This window comes from Pituophis catenifer, unplaced genomic scaffold (genome assembly GCF_029215685.1).
Source record: "Pituophis catenifer annectens isolate HBS135680 unplaced genomic scaffold, rPitCat1.0.hap2 SCAF_8, whole genome shotgun sequence".
NCBI classification, from domain to species: Eukaryota; Metazoa; Chordata; class Lepidosauria; order Squamata; family Colubridae; genus Pituophis; species Pituophis catenifer.
Window position 1 is genome coordinate 509,425 of NW_027256888.1, and position 17,465 is coordinate 526,889.

Below are 17,465 nucleotides of genomic sequence, written 5' to 3' on the forward strand. Positions count from 1 at the left end.
ACAGACCGAAAGGGAATCCACCAGTTGATGGATTTCTCCAATTTTGCTAAGGCCATGAAGATCCTTGTCAAGTTGACTTGCTTCATCAGAGTTAACTTTCCTTCATTTGATTGGAAATCAGGCAAATTGGACATTCATACCTAATAGCAAAAATAAAGAGTGGAATTATCTAGTTTATTTTTCCATGATCAGCATACATATTTTAAATGGAGAAGAAAAAGACTTTTGAAGCTTAAAATCTAAGTATTTATTTTTTCCAAAAAATGTCTGTTCCAGCTCACCAATGCAAGAATATCTAATATCAGACACAGGTGTGTTGTATGTGTTATGCCATGCAATTATCATATTTTCTGCCTAGTTTCCTCTTGCACCTTGTTGCTTTTACTTCTCCTTGATTCATATTCAACAACACTCTAACTATTTGAAAAAATAGTCTATAATCCACGAAACCTCCCAAAATAAATCTGTTAGTTTTTAAGGAATCCTAAAGGCTGGTGTTCAAAAGGCATTCCATCTCTTTTAAGTGCCATACAGCAAAATAATGGCTCAGACAAACTACAACACTGCCTGTATTAATGCAGGCATTGTTAACTTTCCATTCTGTTTCTGTTCAAGATTCCTCTGTTGTAGTATTTCTTTAGTACAGTCGTAGCATGTGGAGTGGAGTGTTATGCATTTAAATGTCACAAAAGCAGTCTGGAATTTTAGAAAAACTCTGAAATTGGCTAATGTTTAAGGCAAATCATAATCTCAATGTCCTATATATATATTTATGAAACACTTTGGAATTTTGTTCATAGGTCCCATCAAGGGAAATATTGGATCACTGTGGGGAACTGCTAGAAAAACTTTGCAACCCATATTTTTCAGTTTTTCACACATACTAACAGGAACATATTTTGTCACACACTGTTTTCACAGCAAAGAGCCCTGTCTGACATTAAACTATATTTGAAGGCAAGATGAAGTTGTACATTTGGAAGGAAAGACTATAAAATACATTTTAAACAGTTGGGGTTGGAATCTCCCACCCGCTACCAAGATTGTGAAGCTAACTCTTTTCTTAAAACCATTTTAATAAAAAAAAGTGTTAAAGGCAAAGCAGACATCTGACTATTCAAGGTAAAATAATCCATAAAAACAATATACTTTCAGAAATGTAAGTATACTAACTATGCATAAGATCACTTGTATCCATCAAAAGGCCGAGAGCAAACATCCTAAAAGAAAACAGATTTTAACAAGATAGTGACTGAGCCAGAATGGCCTTTCCCCCTCTTTTTTGCAAGCCTCAGAGCTGCCTCCCTCCCATACAGTCCATCAATCTGGAATAATTATTACTAAATAAGAACATCCTTATTCCATCTATCAGCTGAGAGAAAATTTGTCTTGCTTCCTAGCCTAGATTTAAATTCTGGATCACTTCCCTCACTTTTTGGCAAGACTAACTGGAGTTTATCTGCTTCATTCTCTCATACTGTCTAATTTCAGGCAGAAATTCAATCTTTTTGTAGGAGAAAGAGTGGCAGAATCTAGGGGTGGAATCAAAAGAGAAATCAGCTTAGAATCATTACATAGACACAAATGGACTACGTTCAATCCCTCTTGAATTCCATTGAACCTTACCTAGCACCAAAATAGTGCTGAGCATTAGTTGAGTAGATTCCTGTGCACAGGTATGAGTAATAATCAATCAATCAATCAATCAATCAACCAACCAACCAACCAACCAACCAACCAACCAACCAATCAATCAATCACCTGTGGTCTTAGTTTTTCGTGCCTGACAAATTCCCATCTTTGCAGCCAAGTGAAGCTAATACAGATTTGGATCTGCAACCGCATAATCAAAGCCTCACTTCTCTTTATATACACTGCACGTGGGGCACACGAAAAAAGGGGCAGGACTTTGATTGGACAGTCAGAGTCAACATCTTGACTTTTTTGATCCCTCCTCTGTAGGTCTCTGCATTTGCATCTGACAATTTCTGATTGTTCTTTGGAATGCACTGTACATCCTGGGTTATTGTCTTCATAAAATTATACAAGCATACCTCAGACAATTCCCCCTGAAGGAAACCTTGACATTACTTACTTACCTTGCAATATTTGCAAGTGGAATTGGGCCATCTTGTAGTCCTTCTTCATAAAAAGCATGTTTAAAAATAAGGAATGAGACATGCCTTGTCCTTGAAGCAATGTGATACAGAGATAACGCCACCCCATCACAGATGGAAGCAGGCATCAAGAGCCAAGCCCTAGGGTGACCTTGCCTTCAAAAAATTGTAGGAGATGGAAAAATCTGGTATTGGACTTTCCCATCGCAGAAGGACCTAATCAAGGAATGTAAAGAGAACCTGTCCAGGGTGGCGTGGGGCTGGGGGCCATGACTGAGATATCTGAGCCGCTCATGTTCAATCCCTTCCTTACAGTGGTGCACCATTCCTTTACCCATCTGCCTCTAACATGTTCTCTGGAAGGATCCGGCACTTTTGAAGTATTCCAAGAATTGATGACTGCATTTCTGTAACTGCCTATCTCACTTGCCTGTAACTAAACAATCAGTATAATTTATCCATTACAAGAGTTAAAAACAATGGCAAACTCCCCCATTCATTTCTTGGAATCTATGTAGGGTTTGCTCTGATTAGTGGCAGGATGGAAGATCCCCAGGAAATCGGATGGAAAATTGAGAGTCCTCCCAGAAGTCATGAATCATTGTTGCCTTCCATTCAGTTTATCAGAAGAAGTATCACCCAGTGCTGAGCCCACTCTGTAGCTGATCTTTCTTTTCCGGTAGATTTTTTAAAGACAACCAGCGTCCTCATTCTGAACTTTAGTGGTGACCTCAAACAACTTTAGTGATGTCCTCACACAGCTTCATTTCAGAGAACTGACCTTTGCTTTGTTGTTTCTTTTTTCTTTCTTTTTCCTAATCTTTTCAGCCACCAGGAAAAAAAATCCATATCCTGCAGCAAACTTCTAGTGAGGCTTACAGTTCATGAAATCCATCTGTCTCTCATTGAGAAGATTTTATATAAACGCGTCTTAATGCTGTGATAACATAGACACGTAGACTGTGCTGAAGAAGTAAATGCAGGAAATGGGTAATCAAACTCATATGTAAGATGTGTCATTTTTTTAAAAAAATATTTTATTTAATTAAAATCACAGGATCAGGAGATTGAAATCTGGTTCCAGTTCTAAGTATGGACTGCAAAACTAAATGCTATCCCTGCACCGGATGTTTTCCTGCCTGATTGTAACAGACCTTGTTCTAACTGTGCATGTACTGAGCTTGATATAGTAGAAATGGATCTATAGCTTATAAGCTATTTAAAAACCTTTGGATTGTGTCTTGTTTTTTGACCACTAACACATCTAAGATCCCTGAAGAGCAACGTTGACAGAGGAAGGCAACCAATTTTTTCTTCTTCAACTAAAAACATCAGCAAAAATATCCAATTGCCTTCCTCATAAGTACTATACATTTTTTGGAACACTGAATGATTACATGTTAATATTGCAATTCAATAGCCATGAGTTGCGCCAGCATACACAATAAAAATTAACTCTTTCTATTGAGAGAGACTCCATTTATCTAAAAACGGTGTCACCATCTCTAGCTGAGAAGAAAAGCTAGGATTCCTGTGCAAGACCAGTGGATTATGCCACAAAGCTTAGTTTTCAAATGTAACAATGGTGCCAGCCACCCTATCTAGAAATGCATTGAGTTTTCGGGATCAGCTGACTACGCCAACATTTCAGTAGCTAATTTGAGAAGTGTTGTGGCACCCTTTGACGCGTGAGTAAGTGTTAATTTGGGGGTGTTTTTATTTTATTTATTTTTAATTTTGATGGGACAGATGTTACCAGTGGGCTTACGTGCATGGTGGTCTCCGCGTTGCCATTAAAATGTTTTTAACCACAATTACATGGGCCACATAAGGAGCACCATGCACATGGCTTTCCTGGTGTCCTGTGGTCCCCTTCAAAATTAAATAAAAACATAAAAAACAATTAAAGGTATCAGGAGATTGTATAGAAAGATGGAAAGACTGAGATAGCACTTGTGCCCTGGACAACCTCTATCCCATGCCACCACACCCGGGTTGTTTTTAATCCCAAATTAGGCACTGTCTCTTCAATGGTGGGCTGGTTGGTGAGCTGTTGCATTCCATTCCCAGCACTTTGACCTTGGAAGGTACGATAAGCCATTGGTTCCCCACCCCCAACAAACCCCCTCCCCCCCCATAGTTCATGGCTGAATGGCAGCTAGTGAATGTGAAGCTTGAATCGATGATGGCAGTTCTGATAGCTTGTTTTATTGTCATTCAATCTGATCTTGCATATTTCTTTAGAATTATAATGTCAGCTCCTGTGCTATCCCGCTCACTCACACGTGACAGTGGTTTAGTGGGTTTATTGATATTCCCCAGCAGTTCCCTCCACCAAACCCCCAGAACTGTCCCAATTAAGTCCAGCCCCAAAGCAGACCAGTGCTGGTCCACAAAGCAATGGCCAACAAGTCCATAAGGCAAAATTAAATCCCAGTACAAGGTTCACAAGGCACGATCCAAAGTCAATCCAAAGCAAGGCAGGGATCACAATGAGCAGAAAAGACACAGCTAGGAAATGCACAATGTCTGCTTTGCTAAGTAGCCAGCTTCCAGTGCAGACCATCAAGAGGGCCGAGGCTGCCTCCTCACAAGTAGTCTGGCTGACCTTCTCTGCTCCTGCCTTTTCTCTGCCCTACGTGTTCTTGGATCGGGGCAGAAGGCAGTTCTTCTTCCTCCTCGCTGACCAACTGCCGTTACATGCTTTCCCCCTCTGGAGCCTCAGGGCTGCCCTGCTGCAGCTGTGCTTCAGCCAAATCCCTCTCAAGCAGCTCCTTGGAGCCATTGACCAAGTCTCCTCCAGACGTGCCTGGCACTGGTTCATCCTTCTCTGAGCTGATGTCTGGAGAGGCATCTGTGGAAGCATCTGGAGGAGTCATCCCAGCTTCCAATACTTGTTGCTTCACCACCTCTCCAAGTCACAAATTATGGATATTGATTGGCTCTTTGGCTCATGAGTAAGAAAAGGTATCAACAATTCCAGAGAAATGTTGAAGGCCCTCAGTGATGATTGTTGTGTCTGCAATTAGTGAAAAAAAAATTGATAGACAGTCTGGGAAATCAACTCATCAAAAAATATTTTTATTGAGATCCTCTATTAACAGAATCTTCCAAGCCTGATTGTTCTGTATCTTCTTATACTCCACTGAATCAGGTCAGCCTCTGCCTGAGGCACTTCCAAATGTTGTCTCATTTCTAGAACTTAAAAAATGTTTCAACCCCTTTTACCTAGGAGAACATTTTTGCATATTTCCATCAAGGTCATGTTCCTTACTCTCTACAACAGCTTTGCCCTGTGAAGTAAGCAAATGAGCAGCAGAACTTTTAACCAAGAAGGGTAGCAGGAACAACAACGTGGAAACCTTTGAAAAAGCAAACAGAAGGATGCATAACAACGAAGAATTTAAAGAACAATTAGAAAGTTCAGAAGAATCACATAGGAACGGATAACATGCAGTTCATGGAAAGAACATAAGAAGGGCTTCTGGGTTTTTTCCCCTAGGTTGCAGTAATAATAACGCTATTGATTAAAGATTAAAAAGTCAAGATGGGGGAAATGGATGTACAATTTATTTATTTATTTATTTATTTATTTATTTATTTATTTATTTATTTATTTATTTATTGGTTTGATTTATATACCGCCCTTCTCCGGAGACTCAGGGTGGCTTACAATGCGTTAAGCAATAGCCTTCATACTTTTGTATATACCTGCTTAGTAGGGCTTTCGCCCCCTCCCAAGCGGTGTTCTTTTTTTATACAAAGTCAGCTTATTGCCCCCACAATCCGGGTCCTCATTTTACCTACCTCGGAAGGATGGAAGGCTGAAGTCAACCTTGAGCCTGGTGAGATTTGAACTTGCAGTAATTGCAGGCAGCTGGTGCTACTTAACCACACTTTAGTCAGCTGCGCCACCAAGGCTCTTGAAGGGTCAATGAAGGGTCCATCCCTGTTTATTGCTTTGATCCTGCAGCCATGGCAACTTGACTCTTCTGATCGCCCATCCCTTAAGTTGGTCACGGACCAAAATTAATCAAATCTCATCTAATGTGACTCCTCCTATGCACACCCCCACCAAAGATATTAAATTGATTTACATACCATTTTCGTTAAATGATTTTTATGTGCATCTTGTCAGAGCTTCAATATGGGTTCCTTTTCAGTGTATTGAATAAAGGCTGATTAAATTGCCATTCAGTAAACAAAAACTCACATTCATCCACATTTCCCTCTAAAAAGGGCACTGCAGAACTAATGAGTTTTAGCCCAGCACTGAGAAGGTTAAATAAGGTTAAATCTTGGCCCTGTTCATTATTCTACCAGCTAAAGCCCTTGATATTTAATATACCAATAAAACCAAGCGAACCTTGGAAGCTTCTTGGTTAATAATCACATCTCGATTGTTGCTTTGTAATGCAACCAGCATCTTCTTTTCTTAAGTATTCTGTTTCCTTGAAGGGGCTGATTGTGAAAAACCATTTCAGGGGGGAAAAAACCCTCAACCCCTTCAGATCATTTTCTTAGCTTGCTCCACACCGCCCTGGCTTTATAAATAATGAAAAGACAATAGCTGATCTAAAATTAGATCTTGCGAGTTCAGACTTGATTTGGAAGAATAATGTGCCATCCTTAGTTTAGTGGCTCTACTTTCCTGAGCTCATCACGGTCTTAACCAGAGGGATCTTCTGCTCTTTTGACAGAGGGAAGGGAAGGCAGCGGAAATGTAATCGGCAGATGGATCCTTGCTCTAATTGTTCTTGAAAGAGTCACATATTGTCACTGTGGAGATTAATATGAACCCAGCTTCATTTGGCTCTTTTCCCATTCTTAAGGGCACGGGAAGAGCTTCGGTCCTGAGCTGCAGGCTGGAAACAGATGAAGGTTTTCCTGCTTTCCAGGGGATCTTAGACTGCTCATTACAAATGGCTAATGGGAGGAGAAGTCACTTCTGGGACTTTGCCTAAAGGGGAAACGAAGCTTCCCCCAACACTGATCAACACTTGTACAAACTAACATTGTGCTTGAAAGCTAGAAAATAGGCTTCACTGGATGACTTCATCTCTAATAGGTCCTTATCTCGTGAACATGTCAGCCTCTATATCAAGGAAGAATTGGTCTGGCTTCCATCAGCAGCGTCCTTTAATAGGCCAGCAAGCACAAAACCCATTTGCTTAAGGCTGTTGGACAATGCCAATGCTTTATGAGTTCTTCAGAAAAGTTAAAATCCTCTCTATTTTATGTATTACATTAAACCAATTTTGCATCAGTGAACAGGAAAGATCCAAAGTGGAGAACACCTTGCTTTTTCCTGCCCCATTTTTCCAGCATTTTCCTTTCCTTTCTTTCTCCCGTAGATGTTACCATATGCTGCACTCCATTCTGTCTCAAATTATCCCCCTTGGAGCACCTCTGCATGCATTTTGTAAGTTTGGTGATGGGCCTAACACCAGACATCCTTACAAATAAGTGCTTGCAAGTTACAGAAGAAGTTCACAGTGTGTATTCTGGAGGAAAAAGAAAAAGGAAGAAGAAGGAAGAAGAAAAAAGAAGAAGAAGAAAGGAGAAAGATTCTACGTACCTCCTCCACTGTTTTAGTGAGGTGCAGAAAAAAATTATAGCATATGATTAGGACCACACCTCTGTTAGGCATTGAATATTTTTCTTCTCATGTTTAAACCGTAGAACGTTCATTTGAAAAACTTCCTATCATTGTGGAAAGTATCAAAGGTACCCATAATGATTTTAAAGTGAATCAGTGATGTAATGCATTGTTTTTAAAACCAGGCTTCTTTCTTCTGTTTCCATGGCCAGGGTTCAAATCATAACAGAAGCAAAATCAAAGGTTTTTTTTCCTTTTTCAAAAAAGCTTGACAAGGTATATAATGACATGTTTGAAAATCCTGACCTGTTCACTAAAAACTGAGGCTGTAATTTAAGTGAAGTTGGCCAATCTCGTGGAGCTGAGGTTTTGCAAATGCGTAACTGAAAAAGGCTTGTGGTCGAAAACTTGATCAGATCCAATTTCTATTTTAATTTGCTTTCCAGTTCTCCAGGGTGAGTATGGGAAAGCCAAACAGAACTTGACTATCTCTGGACGCAAACTCTGTTCAGATGTGATGTTGTGTTTGGATCTCCCATCCAGACCTCCAATTACAGTTCTGAATTGGCTTCTCTGTGGGAAACATTGGAAAAAACAAAGCAGGACAGATTTTAAAATAAAACCAAAGTAGGACGCTATATACAATTATTTAATGGAACTACGGTAGGTTTGCTCTGGGTGAGGAAAGATATCACCTAAACTGTGAAGGAATGTGCCCTTGGAGAAGCAATGGGGCAATCTCAGCTGCACCACAGTTTCCCAGGGATGAAGCTGTTCACTCCAGAGAGAAGCTCGGGTTAAGAGACTGCACTGTCTCGATGAGAAAGTTGGGAAGAGGTTCAGGGTAGCAACACCCTAGAATCTCTCAGGATACATCTAGTAGGTCAGAGGGTTTTACTCTGGCAAGATTTTGTCCCTTAGGAAGAAGCAAATAAAGGATTGGATGTGATTGGCTTTAACTGTCTTGTCTTGGGACTGACATAAACCCAGCTATTTCTAATTTCTGTTCAGAACTCCTGGCTCACAATAAACTGGTCTAAATTTATTCCATCTTCACAGTACTGTTGGGTTGGAGTGGACTATAGCTATCAGGACACAAGCAAGTCAGTATCCTTGCCTCCTATTCCTAGATGCCCGTATTCTTAGATTTTGATTAACAATATGCTAAGCTTTACATATTAGGCACATTTCACAAAATTATGAACTTAGATGACATCACTGTGATTGGAAACCCGTTACGATTAAGAATGAATGGGATATTCGCTTCTTTAAAAAGGCAGAATTATTTCCCCATGCTTCAGTTAGAATGGTCTTCAGTTTTAAAAGATAGGTTGGTTACACCAAACAAGATAAATATATAAATATACTGAGCATGAACAATCATAGTTTGCATAATGAAGACCTGTTTTAGACTTAGAAGTGAGGCTATTTAAGGGAAAAGACGTACCCTTAAAATACCAAAGCCCCTAAAAGTGAAAGCAAGCTTCCTAAACAGGCGGAGGAGAAGAACAGGTCAAAGCAATTGAGAAATAGCAACCAAAGTAATAATCTTACTACAGGGGTCCCTCAAAGTGGTTGGTGTAGGAAGAGAGTATGGGAGAATCTTATTGTGGCACCTCTCACCTAGTCTCCTGACCAGAAATAGGGGGTCACTTGGTCAATGTTGTATAAGTAAAAGTAATAGTTCAAGCAATCGCAGCCGATAGCAGCACCTCGTGGATTTTGGTTGACCTTGAAACTAGCTCAACAGGATCGGGCCCATGTGGCTCTCAGAAATTCCAGAAGTGTAGTCTAGACTGGGAAGTTGAATAAACATCCCCAAAGAAGGTGGTGGCAAACCACTCTTCATTACTGCCAAGAAAGAAAGCAGAAACATCCTGGTAGTTACCAGACTGAAGCTCAGCTCAAGGGAGTCTTTACCTATTAATAGTGTGACAAGAAACCACACCTCAAAACCTGAGCTTTGTGGCTTGGCTCTTGGTGCTTTGGAAGACAAGATGGAAGAGAGGAATCTGGGTGTCCTTCACCTACTTGAAACCAAAGCAGCTGAAGTCCATCCCCATGTCTCTTTTCCCGCACAATTCAAAACAATGTGCGTAAAGGTTCGGTGCTATTTCTTTGTTTACAATGGTTTGCAATCTTCCAATGTACGTGCTCTCAATGGTTTCCAGGGATACTGGGGTCGTGTAAATTGATTAGAAAGGGAGGGCTTTTTTTTTTTTAATTGTGCTCAGCCATCCAAAATCATTCCAGTACATATTAAGAAGGAGCTGAACTGGAAATCATACTTCCTTCATCTTGGCTGTTCTGGATCAGCCAGGAATTCTTTTCCGAGCTGTCCTGGGAACAGGTTGATGAAATCCCCCAGTTCCATGCTGAACACAGTCATTTATTTGCCAGTTAAGCGACTATGTTTGGCTGTTGGGTCCCCCCCACTCCCCCGCTATCCAGTGCGCACTTTCCACGCACAGCCCCAAACACCCACGTCTAAATAAAACAGTTTACTAAGATTTAACATATTTAAAGAATAACCAATGTCTTCCAGCAGGTTCAACCCAAAGCTTCTGCCACATAAGATCCTTGACTTAAATTTCAGTGAGGAAATCGTTAGTTAAAATGTGAATCTGGTCTGCAGGCCGTCTTGTGACGGTGACCACCGTGTTTTCATGGGAAAACTGTTGCCTTTTGACAAACCACAGTGGCTGAGCTCACACAACAGGCTAATCCAACCATCCGAGTAATAAACCACCAAATGACTCAATATTATATGTGAATACAAGTCATTCTCATCCTTTTCTGCATAAAAATCAATTTATTGAGAGAGTGGGTTACAGTTATTCGCTTACTACTAAGTCCAAGTGGTGAGTTATTTCCTTGCACTTGTTTGCCTACATTTATTCCCCACGAACCAACTATGAAGCAGAGGACTTCACTCCAAAAGGTTAATGTCCAGAACCTTCGAGGAGACATTTATTCTCATGGAAATGTCTTCGTACTTTAAGAGCAGGTGGAAGTGCCAGTCCTAACTTATGTCATGTCTGACTCTTCATGACCCCATGGACCATAGCATGCCAGGCCCTCCTCTCCTCCACCATCTCCTGGAGTCTGCCCAAACTCATGTTCCATTGCATTGATGACTCCATCCAGCCATCTCCTCCTCTGCCCTCCCCTTCTCCTTTTGCCTTCCATCTTTCCCAAGATCTGGGTCTTTTCCAAGGAGTTTTCTCTTCTCATTAGGCGCAAGGAGGGTTATATAGTATCAATTTATCTCCAAACAGCCATCTTGTCAGAAGATTGGGCATGGTGGCTCAAAACCATCCAGTAACCTCCATGACTGATGCTGGACTTGAAGCAACTGAGTCTGTAGTTATGGCTGGTTCTACCAGGACTCTTAACTATAGCCAAAGTATTTTTTTAAACACCAACCCATTCATATTCATCCTTTTGCTTACTTATTCTTTTACTGGGTGCAATTTCTCTATACTCATTTAACCTTACATGTTTACTTTCTATTGTTTGTGCTTGAGACTAACAGATCTCTTACCTACTGTCCCTCCCACAAAGATTTTAATTCTGACGCACGTGTGTTTGCATGTGATGAACTGTCAATCAATCAATGCCCTTTAGTACAGTTGCTGACCAGAATATTTTAGTTTCATTAGCAAAGTTCCATGATGAAAGAAAGATAGGCTAAATAAAAAAAAAAAAACCAGAAAAAAGTAAGCAAAAATATGAGTGCATATACCAGAAAAACCTAGAATGCTTACGGTCTAAAATGCTAAGAATCAAAAGTATTTAAATATTGGTCTGCAAGGCTAGTAAACTATTGGAATGTTAAAATACTATCTTATTATTCCACAGACTTGTTTTTTTTTTCCTGTGCAACGTAGCATTTAATGGACTAATATTTGGTACAATTTGTCCATAGTAAAATTTAATAACACAGGCTTGATAACACCCAAATGTTTTCTTTTCAAAACAGAGGTAATGACTAATTTGAGACCTACAGATTTCAATGAATCTGCTGCATTAACCTTGACTAAATTTAAATTCATCATTATGCCTTTTTCAAAACCGTAGTTTCTTTGGACAAAAACTGAAAGGTGAAAGAGCAGCAGAAACTGCCCAAATAAAAATAAATAAATCGAATGTGGCAAGGTCACACTACCCAGAAACAGGATTAATCATAGTTTCTGTTCAGTGATTCCTCTAATCCTATGAGCTTCAAGGATTATTAATTCACTTGCAAAATATTCAGAGTCTGCATGTAACTGCTTTTTCACATTCCATTGAAAGGACATCATGAATATATTGGTCATGGCTAAACTGAAGTCATTTTAAATGGAGAGATACTATAGGATTGAAAATGCAGTCTGGGTGGTGTGGCTATTTTAGAACTGGAAAAAACAATGATAAAACATGGAGAGCGAATGGGGATGAGTAGGAATATGGTACAGGAATACAACTGTGATTGGGAAGTGGGATTCATGAACCAATGCTTTTAGGGTCCAGGACAGGGGTCAGCAACCTGCGGCTCTGAAGCCTCATGTGGCTCTTTCACCCCTCTGCTGTGGCTCCCTATCACTCAAAATACGCATCACAACCGCCAATGTGCAACACCCTCCAGCATGCAATTTATTGAGCTATTCAACCCCCAGTAGGCCAACCATGGATAAATCCAAGAAAAGAAAAGTTTCAGAAGAAAACAGAACGTTTAATTCAACCTCATGTGCTAGTTTTGTGGCCGCTCAAGAAATAGTCAGGCACGGGAAGGGTTTTGTGGCTCCCGGTGTTTTCTTTTCTGTGGGAAATGGGTCCAAATGGCTCTTTGAGTGTTGAAGGTTGCAGAGCCCTGGTCTAGGGCAACTCAGCATGGGATAAGAGGTTGAATTGTCCTGTGGCGAGTTGGCTGTGGTGAACTGACCACGGCAAGATAGCTGTGGTGAGTTGGTTGCGGCAAATTGTCCCATTCTGGGCTTGGATTTAGTTGAAGAAAATCATTGGGGCTTAGCAACACTCAACACTGTTGCGATACAACCCAACTGTCTATGGAGTTTCTCCGCCACCCAGGTCACGGTTGTCCCAAAGGTGCTTTTTCAAGAGGCAACTGGACATTCATTATTTTTCCTTGAAGATGTTTTGCTTCTCATCCAAGAAGCTTCTTTCAGTGGCCTTTTGAAAAAGCATCCTTGGGACATCCAACTCAACTGTTTTCAGGGAATTTTCTTTGCCTTCTGCTGTGTCAGCAGCCCCAGGATAATTTACCAGAAAGTCTTTGGTAGGACTATGAATTATAACCAAAGATAAGTCAGGATGACAAGTAGATGTTCATTCACTCAGCTGACTTGACCGCAGCTAATTAATCTTTTTTTTAAAAAAACTGTCACCGCTTTGCTGTGCCTAATCCGATACCTTTTCTTATAAGCAGGTAGCAGCGTCTGTCTGATCACGGATGGGCTTCAAAGCTCCGTGGCCAAAGGCTAGATTGAGAAGCAAACAAAAACAAAATAAATACATCTCAGCAGAAGGCAACAACATGCTACATCTAGACTACTGCCAAGAAAGCTCCGTGGCCCTGAAGCCCCCAGGAGTCAAGCTGGATTTGAAAGAGATTCCCGCCCCCCTTATTACTTGATGTATTCCTGTTTATAAGCTTAAGCACACGTTAATGCAACTGGCATTGTTTGTTACTTGCCTTCTTTGCTGTGCTAGTTTTCCATGCCAATTTTATACAGGATTATATAAGAAAAAGAAATTGACAAGAATAAGAATGCAAAGAAAGCTATTCCAGGAAAATTATTTGTTGTAAAATATAAAGTAGTACACATTTAATTATTTCATCATTTTAAACTACAAATGATATGTGTTTGTAATCGTTTCAACCATTTTAAATGACAAATAAATGCAACTGATTCTTAACACCTCTCCTTCATCACTAATTATTTTTCCTTAATTACAGCATTCTAGGTTTTTATGTACAAGATATTAAAGCTCAGAACCTCTAAATCTTTGTTGTATCGAGCGATTGTTCTGATTTTAAATGTAAGTTTCTTGATTGCAAAATATATGGACTGTGTAGTTTAGACTCAGGGGGTAAAAATCCAGCACAAGTGGTCATGTTTAAGCCCACCCATTATGTTTATCCATGGTTATCTCTGGCCTTGTTTGTGCCATAAGTGTCATATGAGTAGAATAGAATAGAATAGAATAGAATTCTTTATTGGCCAAGTGTGATTGGACACACAAGGAATTTTTCTTTGGTGCATATGCATATGCAGTGTTGAGCGAAATATTTGTTGAGCAGAGTGATGGCGTTCGGGAAAAAAATATTCTTGTGTCTACTTGTTCTGGTGTGCAGTGCTCTATAGTATCATTTTGAGGGCAGGAGTTGAAACAGTTGATGTCCAGGATGCGAGGGGTCTGTAGATATTTTCCCAGCCCTCTTTTTGACTCGTGCAATATACAGGTCCTCCATGGAAGGCAGTTTGGTAGCCATGGTTTTTTCTGCAGTTCTAATTCTCCTCTGAAGTCTCTTGTCTGTCTTGTGGGGTTGCAGAGCCAAACCAGACAGTTATGGAGGTGCAGATGACAGACTCAATCATTCCTCTGTAGAACTGGATCAGCAGCTCCTTGGGCAGTTTGAGCTTTCTGAGTTGGCGCAGAAAGAACATTCTTTGTGGTGTTTTTTTGATGATGTTTTTGATGTTGGGTGTCCATTTTAGGTCTTGAGATATGGTAGAACCTAGAAATTTGAAGGTCTCTACTGTTGATACTGTCTTGTCTAGTATTGTAAGAAGTGGTAGTATGGGAAGATTATATCAAATGCATTAGAAAATGTTTAGTATTTGTCCAGGCATGCAGATAACATCTGAAGAAAATTAACCCTGAAATTGGGAAAAAAAATATTAGGGAAGCAAATTAATTTCAGATCTAGCTATAAGACCATTTACATGTTTGCTTAAGAAGTTCAAAAATGTGTACACAAACAAAAACTCAGAGAAAACAAGAATGGAAATTTCAAAGCAAGAACAGAAACTTCATCAGTACAGTGTGGTGACATAATATTGTTTTTCTAGGAAAAAACAAATTAATTTTATTTCCTTGCAGATGGAATATGTTATTCAATATTGCAGTTGGTCTTAAGGTTTATCAGGTGAGCCTTCCTATGGGTTGAACTAATCTGCATGCCCCCCCCACCCGCTCATTTCAACCACTAATACAACATTTTTGGTCTGACAATTTAATGCCATCCCACCTGAAAATATATGTTTTTAATATTAACATTGTGGAGAACTTGAAGGAGTAAGGTTATCTGGAGATAATCACCCCCTCAGGGGACCTCAAGCACATAGATCATGATAATCCAAACTCAAACCTTAAACTTCCTAATGCCAACTATAAATACAGATTTTACTTTTTGACTTAGAGACTTAAAGAAAAATGAAGGGGAAATAGAACATCTGGTGATTTTCATTGTCTTATCATTCACCACAAGCGCTTCACTTGCAAAGTGAAAGTGCATCTGGCATTGGGGGAGAGGTCAAAAAACGTCAAGATGAAGCCAATAGCTACACAATCAAAGCTTTGATTGCATATTTGTGGTCTGCATGTTGAGAGGGAGGGAGGGAGGGGGAGAGGGTGGGGGAATCTAACTCAGGGTAGGCAACTATGGACCTTTGATGACCTGTGGACTTCAACTGCCAGAATTTTTGAAGCAGCCATGTTGGCTGTAGAATTCTGGGAATTGAACTCCACGGCTCATAAAGGGGCCATAATTGCCCATCCCTGATCTAACTCTTTACTATGTGTAAATTTTGAAATAATCTAGCCATCCACATTTTTCTCTTTTCGGCCTGCTATCCTTTTCTCTCCGATAAGAGTGGCTAGGAATATATTCCTTAAAGAAGTACATGTGTTCCTTACTTCCTTGGTTAATTTTATTTCAGGCCCAAACCTGCAATCTTAGTTCAACCTTCTCCCTTTGTGGTTTATTTGTTTCCGTTGATTGCTTTATAAAAAAATGCAATCATGCTTCTACAAATTATATCAGCTAAAGCTTAAAAGGAAGTAAATTTCAATTTCTCTGCTTTCTTTTGCCAAAGTGCCTTTGTCACAAATTCTCCCCTGTGTATGTGGGGAGGGGAAGGGGAGACTTTTTTAAATTTAGTCCCTCTAAATTGACTTGGCCCGTAATTTCTATTTCTTTGGGCACAAAAGAATATCATGACTGCAACTCCCACTAGCTGCCACCTAGAGTTCTGGACCACTTAATGTATGAGAGTGGTTTGATCTGCAATTGACCTATTTCCTTAGTAGTTTTTGAAAATGTGTCTCCTGCCATGGATTCAATATGCAGCTGAGAAGGTCAGGGAAGCTGATTTGGGTGCTGAATTAGGAGGGGATTAATGTGGTTTTTGTGATTTGTAGATCATCTCTGCTATCATATACTTTCTTCCCAAAATCAGTCCTTTTGGAATTTGGCTGGCCTATCTCAGAAGGATGCTACGTTAGGTTACTAGCAGAATAGAATAACAGCATAATAAAGTTAGAAGGGATTTGAAGAGCTAGTTCAACTCTCTGCTCAAGCAGGAGACCCTACAACATTTCAGACAAATGGCTGTCCAATCTCTTCTTGAAAACCTCCAGAATTGGAGCATTGACAACTTCTGGAGGCAAGTCGCTGCATTGATTAATTGTTCTCACTGTCAGGAAAGTTCTCCTTAGTTCTAGGTTGCTTTGCTCCTTGATGAGTTTCCACCCATTGTGTCTTGTCCTGCCTTTGGGAGGTGCTTTGGAGAATAGGTTCACCCCTCCTTCTTTGTGGCAGCCTGTCAGATTTTGGAAGACTGTTATCATATCACCCCTAATCCTTCTTTTCACTAAACTAGACATACCTGATTCCGGCAACCATTGCTTTAGTCTCCAGCCCCCTCATCATCCTGGTTGCTCTTCTCTGCACTCTTTCTAGAGTCTCAACCTCTTTTTTATATTGTGGCAACCAAAACTGGATGTAGTATTCTAGGTACGGTTTTACCAAGGCTTTATAAAGTGGTACTAACACTTTACGTGATCTTGATTCTTTCTTTCTGTTGAGGCAGGACTAGGACTGTGTTGTTGTTGGCTTTTTTTGGCAGCTGCAGCATATTGCTGGCTCATATTTAAGGGATTTTTCACTAGGACCCCAAGATCCTTCTCAGAATTACTACTATTCAGCTAGGTGCCATCTATTCTGCACCTGTGAATTTTGGTTTTTCTTCCGTAAATGTAGAACCTTACTTTTCTCACCATTAAATTGCATTTTATTAGATAGGGCACTCCTTACTTCCTGAAGCTTTTCATTTAGACAGACTAATTACAATATTTCAAATCCTCTGATCTTAATCAATAATAGGACATAATGCTCACCTGAACACTTCTCCTATCAACAGCCATATAAGTAACAAAAGGAGTTCCTGCAGATTTTATCCCCCTAGTTGCTACCAACTACAGGTGTGGCTCTCATCTCCATTTCAAGGCCATTGAACTAGCACTGTCCGAAGATGTTTCTGCGGTTACCTTCCCACCAAATTGGTACCTATTTATCTACTCACATTTGCCTGCTTTTGAACTGCTAGGTTGGCAAGAGCTGGGGTGAGAACGGGAACTCATCCTGTCACGTGGTGCTCAGGTCTCAAACATTTTAACCACAGAGCCACCATGCCACCCTATAAATAAGAAAACAAATCAATAATATGTACTGGGCAGTCTGA